Source organism: Danio rerio, chromosome 7 (genome assembly GCF_052040795.2).
Source record: "Danio rerio strain M-AB ecotype USA chromosome 7, GRCz13ab, whole genome shotgun sequence".
Classification (NCBI taxonomy): domain Eukaryota; kingdom Metazoa; phylum Chordata; class Actinopteri; order Cypriniformes; family Danionidae; genus Danio; species Danio rerio.
Window position 1 is genome coordinate 78041108 of NC_141027.1, and position 10589 is coordinate 78051696.

General features: G+C 33.8%; 1 protein-coding gene across 1 annotated transcript in view; it reads right to left on the reverse strand.

Moving 5' to 3' along the window:
• Nucleotides 1-10258, reverse strand: part of acer2 (alkaline ceramidase 2) — a 55012-nt gene extending 44754 nt beyond the window's left edge. Inside the window, exons 1-3 of the mRNA XM_087262457.1 lie at nt 10163-10258; nt 9215-9300; nt 5697-5755 (exon numbers count right to left, since the gene is read on the reverse strand). The gene's annotated coding sequence lies outside the window, so the exon portion shown is untranslated. The remainder of the gene's footprint in view (nt 1-5696; nt 5756-9214; nt 9301-10162) is intronic.
• Nucleotides 10259-10589: the final 331 nt, after the last annotated feature.

Below are 10589 nucleotides of genomic sequence, written 5' to 3' on the forward strand. Positions count from 1 at the left end.
ATAATTAGTAGTTGTTAGCGAACCATTAACTATAACTTTTGCCTCAATAAATTAGATATAGTGTGACTTTTTTTTTAGTTGACTTGCTTCCTTGGCACTCTACATTTAATAGTTTCTCAATAAAGGTTGTATTTTTCATGCTGCTAAGATATGTCAAGGCCACATACACGCTGCCTTGTTTCATCTTATTATTTTGTTCTCTTAATTTCTCTGGATTATTTGCAGGTACACTGGAGTTCAATGATTGTACATTTTTAAATATTAACAACTTAATTTTTGCTGTGTTTTATGCCAAGACACCTCCAGATCATGACTATTGAACAAGATATTATTTATTGACATTGTTAAAGCAGTGCTAGTTATACTGGAAGAGTAAATTTATATATAGTATTAAGGGTGTTACATTTATGTCTGATAATCTTCACTGTATAAAATATCTGTTAATTAACAGTTTGCATATTTCATTATTAAAAAAAAAAAGTGTTTTCTGTTTATTTATGGACCTGTGAATTGCATTATGAGATGTTGATCTCTGCTCTGTCGACCTTTGATGTGAAAAATTTAACTCTACAGTTTAACAAAGTGGCTTTTATTTACATTTTAGTAGTTTGAAATAATATAATGCATAAGAAATAATAATAGAGAAATGAGTCTGTAAAATAACAGAAAATGTACTGGCAGTTTATTACTGGTTATTATATTATATTAAATTACATAATTTTATATTATATTAAATTACATTACATTATATTATATTATATTAAATTACATTATTTTATTATATTATATTATATTATATTATACATTCATTCATTGTCTTGTCGGCTTAGTCCCTTTATTAATCGGGGGTCGGCACAGCGGAATGAACCGCTAACTTATACAGCAAGTTTTTACGCAGCGGATGCCCTTCCAGCCGCAACCCATCTCTGGGAAAATATTATGTTATATTATATTATATTATATTATATTATATTATATTATATTATATTATATTATATTATATTATATTATTAAGGTTTTTGTAGCATAATACACAACACAAACCCAGACAATATAGCACTTTAAACTATTAAAAATGTTAATAAAAGTAACCTTTTTTAAACATTTCAAGGTTGAATGATGTTGGAAGAAAGATCAAGCTCCCATAATGCAATTCAAAAGCATAAACATACGGGGAATAATAACAAATAAAAACATAAATCACAAAATATGGAAAAACTGCTAATTTATAGATATTTTTTGACAGTGTAATAAAAAATTCTGTAAAAAGGAACTAAATGTGTTGGTATTTATTGCCTCTGGTGTTCTGTTTAACTAGAATCTGCATTGCTTTACATGCAAAGATATATATTTTGTCAGAAATCTGGACTACATTACAGACATTTAGGTTAGTCTGACAGTGTAAGATCTATGAAAAGTGGTCGCTTATGAAATGAAGCTGAGTACTACAGTGGTTACAGCAAAATAATAGGTCGCACCACTTCCAAATCTTAAATAATAAATAAAGACGGCACCACAAAAGTGATGCTCTTTCTGTAAACGAAAGTGCGTGTGAATGACTTAAAGTGTCTTAAGGGAAATCTCAGGGTTTTGTGTGGTAAATCTTTCTACTTCCTTTCTGCCTTCCCCTTTCAAACAGGGTCTTAATTCAACCACCTTATACTCTTTTATATTCATATTTTCAATACGATGCTTTACGATAATATATTTGTGCATATACATTAGATTAGTCAGTACCGAAGCCAAAACTAGAGCTAATCTAGAAAAAAAAAAAAAGAGATCACGGTTCAAAAAAATGAATACACCCCAACTAATACATTGACAAAAAAATTGATTTATTAATAAATAATAATAAACAGGAAAAATCAAGAGAAACATAAAAAAATAGCAAACTTAGGTGTTTTTTGGGGGGATTTTTGCAATAACTTGTTTAAATTAAATGTATTATTTTTCTATTACAAAAATGTTCGATGACTAGACTCCTATTTTAGTATAATAAAACTATTTTGTTTAAATGCACCAACATTTATTGTCATCATTCACTGGGAAATGGATAAAAACATTCATTTTCAAAAGGGGTGTACTTATTTGTTGAGCATTTCTTTGTGGAGTTTGCATGTTCTCACCGTGTTTGCATGGGTTTCCTCTGGGTGCTCGGGTTTCCCACACAGTCCAAAGACATGTGGTATATGTAAATTGGGTACGCTAAATTGGTCGTAGTGTATGTGTGTAAGTGTGGATGTGGATGCTGCAGTTGGAAGGGCATCCGCTGCGTAGAACATGTGCTGGAGAAAATTATGTATTATTTGAGAAATATGTTGTATAACACGCATGTTTTTTTATACATGTATATACAAATATTTATACAACAGTTCTGTCTGTTTCTCGAACCTGATTGGCTGATAGCCGTGATATATTAAAGTAATATCAGCACCCGTACAGCCTCTTTGTGTATTACTCCGCCCACATACAGCCAGCAAAAAGCAGACACTACAGATCTAAAGTTTAAAAGATGCTTGCTCAGCTGTTTAACTGTCAGCTTATGATTTGAATCCAACGTGGAAGAAAGTAGTTCCTCATACAAAAGGGTTTTTGAGACTCTCCATGTTTGATTTTGTTCTTATATATATTCATTCATTCATCTTCTTGTCGGCTTAGTCCCTTTATTAATCCGGGGTCGCCACAGCGGAATGAACCACCAACATATCCAGCAAGTTTTTACACAGCGGATGCCCTTCCAGCTGCAACCCATCTCTGGGAAACATCCACACACACATTCACACACACACACACATACACTACTGACAAGTTAGCCTACCCAATTCACCTGTACCGCATCCGCATGTCTTTGGACTGTGGGGGAAACCGGAGCACCCGGAGGAAACCCACGCAAATACAAGGAGAACATGCAAACTCCACACAGAAACGCCAACTGAGCCGAGGTTCGAACCAGCGACCTTCTTGCTGTGAGGCGACAGCACTACCTACTGCACCACTGCCTCGCCGTTCTTATAAATATACAATGCTGAAATAAGGATGATTGTTGTTTAATATATTATTTTAGTATTGTTTATATATTCTAATTTTTCATGAGACCGTAGCATTCAAAAGAAACTCCAGATGCACCTGATCACTGTTACCCTGATGAAGGCAGCTCTCTGCCAAATCGCGTAGGTTTTTAAAGATTAGCCAAGAGAATAAAGGCTTTTTAATACTTTTTCCACATTTTTCGAGAGCCTTGGACTGAGTTTTGCTACATAACTAGGTCAATTAGGCAAGTTAAGGTAACTAGGCAAGTCATTAGCCCCTTTCACACATACAGACCTTTCCAAAGGTTTTATGTGTGAACAGGTCCTTTTTGAAAATACCGGTAAATTCGTTCTGGCTATTTTCCGGAAAGAGAAGTTGTAACATTACCGGTAATTTGCCGGAATGATGCGCTGTGTGAATGCAGAAGGAATATTACCGTAATAAGCGCGTGAACGTCTAGAACGTGCTGACGTGAGACACCTGCTTTAGCCAATCACAACAGTCAGACGCATTCACGTCCGCGCAGTTTGTGAGGATAAAAGCCTTTGAATATTTTTCCAGACACATTTAGCTGCTAGAAGTTAGTCAGATCATGTTTATATGTTCTTCTTAATGCCAACTGTGTAAATAATCATCGATGAGATGCTTATGATAAGCCGTTGTTTGTTTACCTTCAAGCTTTGCGTGTGCCTGTGAAACAGCCTGTGAGCGCCTGCACACGCACATATTATGAACATCTCGACATGCGAAAGTGATCTTGCGAAAGTTGTTCACAATATTGATCATCCACAGAGTTTGTAATTTAGTCAAATGTTTACAAATACAAGCGCAGCCGTTTAAAGCTCATTTGTTGTGAATGATGTCAGAATTTACCGGTATTTTGGAATGGATGTGTGAATGCTCTTTTCCGGAAAATTTCCGTAACGTCCTCGCCTGTGTGAACAGCGCTTTTTTCAATATACCGGTAAAGTTGTTCCGGAAATTTTCCAGATATTTACCGGTATCACTGTGTGAAAGGGGCTATTGTATAACAGTGGTTTGTTCTGTAGACAATTAAGAAAAAAATATTGCTTAAGAGGACTAATAACATTGACCTTAAAATGCCTTTAAAAAAAATAAAAATGGCTTTTATTGTTGCTGAAATAAAACAAATAAGATTTTCTCCAGAAGAAGAAATATTATAGGAAATACTGTGAAAAATTCCTGAATCTGTTAAACATAATTTGGGAAATATGACTGTAATTGATAGAAACTTCTAGGTTTTTATTGAGGGGGTCCAAGATTTCCTGTGATCCTAAGCAGATGCTTACCACACTTACTGGTTAAACCTGTGATTATAAACCTCAAAAATTGTACATTGCATATTTTCCAGTATAATGCAGTAATGATTTTAACAAGAGTTTTAGGACTTTCTCATTACATTTTCAATACTTTTCGCATTTATTTTTTCCTTCTTTCCTTTCTTGCTGTTCTCTCCCATTCCATTATCTCCTCTTCTTAATCACGACCTTAATGACCATTTTAATTATTAATATCCACAGCCAGCGTGTGCATGTGTGTGTGTGTGTGTGTGTTTGTGGGCTGCAAATGCTGCTAAGTGTGCGGAAGGTGATCGATGGAGCAAATGCAGAAGGTGTCACTGTCAAATTCTTCACATTTTATTCACGAGAGACGCCAACATCCTTATGAAACATTCATACGGGGCATTCTCGCTGCACTCATCTCATTCATTTTATATCTCCTTTGCTTCAGAGCTGTGGTGATTAAGCTGTGGCTCTTTATAGCCAGTTTTGCACTGCAGGACCAATTATAATTATTATACATTGTACATTGTAAGCTAATGCATTGTTTTTATTTTATTGTATCACAGAGAGCACAAGGTGAATGTCCTTATGCCATGCACTCCAAACATTTTTTTTTTTTTTGCAGCTTGTTCAAACTAGTGCTGCATAATATACTGATTGAGCATCGATATCGCAATGTGATCATTCGTAGTAGTCACACTAAAGGATATGCAATGTTGAGTTTGTATGATAAATCATCATTTGCACATGTTTTTGATCCCTGTGATTGTATAATGATCACAAATTGAATCTTGATTGTATGCATGGAAATGCTCACAACACATGCAAATGCAGAAATGAACAGCAAATAGGACAGACAACAACAAAAAATGTGTCGAGGGACCCCAAAAAGTTTATAGAGTTTTTGGAGATGCAAATAATACACATTAATTCATCAATCTCTGACTAAACACATGCAGGAAAATACTCACAACACATGATGACAGTATATAATGTTTTAATAGTTATTTTGCATGACACCATTCCGTTTAAAGTAAATTTTAAAGATTTAACTATAGGTTAAAGAAGGAATATGTATACATATATATATATATCGCAGGATATGCATTGTAGAGTTTGCATAATAATTCATCATTTGCATGTGTTTTTGATGCCTGTGATTGTATAATAATTTTAAAAGCATTCAGGTATAAGAAACTGTTTCATTTGTGACCTTAATAATTAATTTTATTGAATTATTTTTATTTTATTCAGTTATTGTACTTGAATACTGTTAGACTTTCGAAACAATAAAACGCTTTGTTCCAGTTTTATCTTCTTTTTTGTTGTGTTTATAGGTGTATTATGCATGAAAATACTCACAACACATGCAGAAACGCACAGCAAATAGCACAGCCAAAACGAAAATGTGTCAGGGGTACCTAAAAGGTTTACAGATTGTTTATTAGATTTTATGGAGATGCAAATTGTAAATATTAATTGATCAAGCTCTGACTGAACACATGCATGAAAATACAACACATGCGAATACAGAAATGCACTGCGAATAGGACAAACAAACGTGTTGGGGGGCCACAAAAATTGTATAAATTGTCTAATAGATTTTAAGGAGATGCACATGCACTCACACATTCAAAAAAATAATTCATTGGATGAACTAAATTTAGTTGTTTAGCACCAATTAAAAAAAACTATTTACACAATTAAATGCAATTGATTTGCTCTAACATGATTTTATCAAATAAAAGACTAAACACATTTGTCTTTTTATTTAACTTAAACTCGAAGGTCTGATAATATAATATAGTCTTTCTATTAACTTTAAACACTTCCCTCTCTATTTATGTATGTATGTATATATATATATATATATATATATATATATATATATATATATATATATATATATACACACACACACACACACACACACACACACACACACACACACACATACACATTTATATACATATATATATATATATATATATATATATTAGGGATGTAACGGTATTGTAAATACCGTCATACCGCAATATTAATTTTTTTCGATATTACCGAAGTCACATGACTCGGTAAAACTATAGGTCTTCTGAGAAAATTTGCTCAGGCGAATGAAGCGAACGGGAGATAGCGAAAACTACAATACCCATCAGCCCATGCTTGACCATCATCCCTTGCGGTCTATTGTCGCTACAGATCCAGTAATGCGGAAATGGAGTGTGCTTCTAGAAGCGGGGATGAAAAGAGCTGGAAAACTCTAAAGCAGGTCGCACACCAGAAGCGCCGCTCGGCGCCGCGACACGGCGCGTACATGACAGATTAAAGTATCGCACACCAGACGCGCACATTCGAATGATATTTAACATGAAACTAATCAGATGGCGCTCTGTGGCGCGGCTGAAAAATGAACTGCGTCCTGAGCCGTCGCCGGGCGCCGCCGACAGCCGCCGACTTGCGGCGCCGGTGTGTGTATCCTGATAGAAACCTATGTTTAGAATTCTAAAATACATGGCGCTGCGCGGCGCGCAGCCGAGCGTCGCTTCTGGTGTGCGACCTGCTTTACACGCACAGTTCAGTCCTGCATTATCTCCGTGTAAGTTCAGACTTCGCAAGTTTGATCAAGGCTGCAGTCTCTTCTTCTCAGTTTGATATGGAAAAGCAGATTATACGGAGGACACGGGTAAATCTTTAAAGGGAACAGTGTACTTTATAACTTCATTCACATCACCCTGGCTTCGTTGTTTCACTTTCTCAACAATAAAATGTAAACATGATTTAAGGAACTGCCTATTTTCATTTTAATATTAGCAACTTAGACAGCAGACATGTTGAGGCGTCGTGCTGCATGAGGATATTTATAACAAAACGGAGCCGATAACAACTGCCTCCTTTCAATTTCAGTGAAAATACGAAACACAGCCTCTCTTTTGCTGAGTATCAGTTTTAAGAATCGATAATGGCCATTTTAAAAGTATAACATACAATAAGTTTATACATTAGAGGAAATAAAGGCTAGCGATCAGTCAATATACAGAATGTACGTGGTTACATTAATCATTAACTTTGCGCTCAGCCAAAACACGTTACCTGAGAACAAGTAATAGATTCCAATGACCAAAGTCAGGGAATATGTCGTTAGATAAAGACAACAAGATAAATGAAATATCCCGTTTAATAAATATAGTGAGATTAGATCCAGCGGGAGATGCTTGATGAGAAGTCCGACTAGCAGAGCTCTCATCTGGGTAGATGGGCTGAGTGTGATTAAATGTTGAATGTGATGAGTTTTCAACAATACTAATTTGAAACTTTATTTTTTTACATGGTTTAATCATTTTTTGTTATTAAAATTGAAGTTTCTGTTTCAAAGCTTACAGATAGATGGCTAATTTGTGTGTCATTGACACTTTTGGCACTTTTTTGGAGTATTTTCATAAGTTTTGTTTTTTCCTGTAAATGATTCAATAAATACCGTACCGTGACATTCATACCGAGGTATTACCGTACCGTGAAATTCTGATACCGTTACATCCCTAATATATATATATATATATGTATGTATATATACATACATACATACATATATATATATACATACATACATACATATACATACATACATACATACATATATATATATATATATGTATATATATATATATATATATATATATATATATATATATATATATATATATATATATATATATATATATATATATATTTATATATATATAATGGGGGATAATAATATTGACCTTTCATTTGTTTTTAAAAATGAAAAAGCCTAAAATAAATAAGACTTTCCCAGAAGAAATAAATAATATAGTAACTACTGTATATTTCTTGGTTTGTAAATCTTGGGAATATTTAAAAACATTTTAAAAATAATAGAAGGATTATAAAAAACTATTATAAAAACAGCTATGCTTTTGACAGGCCCTGTGGTGTGTGTGTGTGAGTCTCTGATGATCTCCTCATATTAAAATGATACAGAATATTTTAATCTGCTGACGCAGTTTGACGTCATCAGTTGGGTCCTAGGCTAGAATGTGTAAAAGTGTGTGTTGTGTGCATCAACCTTCATGCAAACAGATTTATATTATTAGACAATCATCAATTATGCAAAACTTTTGTATGGTTTAAGTTAAATTGTTCTTTAAAGATAATCAGAATCTACTTTTAATTATGGGTCAGAGGTAAAAATGTTGATCTATGTCTGGTTTTTACATTTACAACACTACATGAAACTGCTAAGTTTTCAATAAACACAATGTAATTGGCCACAAATATGTATTTAGCATCGTTACATGACTGCTGATCCATTTGTAAATGCATCTAAAATGCAATATCCTGTTATGAAGGAGACAGTCTATTTATGGCCACAGTTCAATCAAATCCTCACACTGACTTCCAATGAAAAGCAAACAGTTAAAGAGGAAGAAATCCCTCTCTGAGAAGTTCAGTACTTGTTGGTATCATTGTTTGTACAGTGATATGAGAAGCAATATAGTTCTCAGCTAATTTAGCTCTATCTGATTGGACCGTAACGTGCACTAATATAAACTTCTGAGCTTTGCGGAGAGCTGTCAACAAAGCTTTGTTATGAAAAAAGATAGTTGATCAGGACAGTAAAGGGTGAGGATTTGAGATTTAACAGGATAATTAACCTTTAGGAGGTCATTATAGTGGAATAAAAGACTGCGTTTTGCTGGAAATGTCAATGGTATAACATTTGCAAGGAAAAAGCAAGCGCTAATGACCGAGACCTTATCCAGAGAGGAGTATTCTTTCCTCTGTAACACTGTCACTCGCTCTAATTGTCAGCCCTTTAACTTCTTTCTTTCTTTCCTCGCCGTTTTTTCACTGTTATTTACCTTTTTGATTGAGGTTTTAGTTTAACATACGGTCCCTTCCCAGATTGTCCTTTTTGATTATTTTCTTCTCCAGCATGTCTGAGGGCCTGAAATGAAATATCAATTAATTATGATCTATTTTTTACCATTATTTATATATATATATATATATATATATATATATATATATATATATATATATATATATATATATACATACAGTTGAAGTCAGAATTATTAGCCCCCCTGAATTACTACCGCCCCTGTTTATTTTTTTCCCTATTTTCTGTTCAATGGAGGGAAGATTGTTTCAACACATTTCTAAGCATAAAAGTTTTATAAACCTATTTCTAATAACTGATTTATTTTAGCTTTGCCATAATGGCAGTAAATAATATTTTACTTGATATTTTTCAAGACACTTCTATACAGCTTAAAGTGATATTTAAAGGCTTAACTAGGTTAATAAGGTGAACTAGGCAGGTTAGGTTAATTAGGCAAGTTATTGTATAACGATGGTTTGTTCTGTAGACTATCAACAAAAAAAAAATTAGCTTAAAGGGGCTAATAATTTTGTCCCAAAAATGTTTTTTAAAAAATTTAAAACTGCTTTTATTGTAGCCGAAATAAAACAAAAAAAACTTTCTCCAGAAGAAAAAATATTATCAGACATACTGTGAAAATGTCCTTGCTCTGTTAAACATAATTTGGGAAATATTTAAAATAGAATATATATATATACTGTTTTTAAACCAATTATCGAACTTCCTACAGTTAACTAGGCTAATCCAGTGTAGCATCTGGCAAGCATTAGGCAAGCTAACATAAACACTAACACTATGCTAAAAACCCTTCATTTTGATTTCTCTGAGACTTTAAACAGCTACAGAGCATTCAAACATAGGCAAAAATGCAAATTATGTTTAAAGGAAACACAAATAAAGCATATATGTACAAAAATAAGCTTACTTTGACGTTCAGTTTCATCTTTAAAAACGGATCTCCTCTGCGACATAAATAACGAATGTTAAAAGGGGCGGGGCAAGATAGCACTGTCAATCAATCAGTTTCTAACAACCAATCAGAGTCCGTTTCAATAATCGCGGTCGAAGATTTAAACAATTGATTTTATGTATTATTGATTTATTTTTGCTTTGTAAGTCTTGGCTCCTTTGTGTGAACCTTCATGCTGTTTGTGTGACAGTGCAGCCTACAGGAGGCTAATTGGCTAATGGCATTTAACACAGTGTTCAGGGTGAGCTAATGAATTCACGGTGGGATATTGAAACACAAAAACAGGATCATGCTGGGGGGAAAAACATCCAGAGGTCTGACATACTGTACATTAACTACCACCAATCAAATAGTGGGATATTTTCATGGTATACCCCAGTCC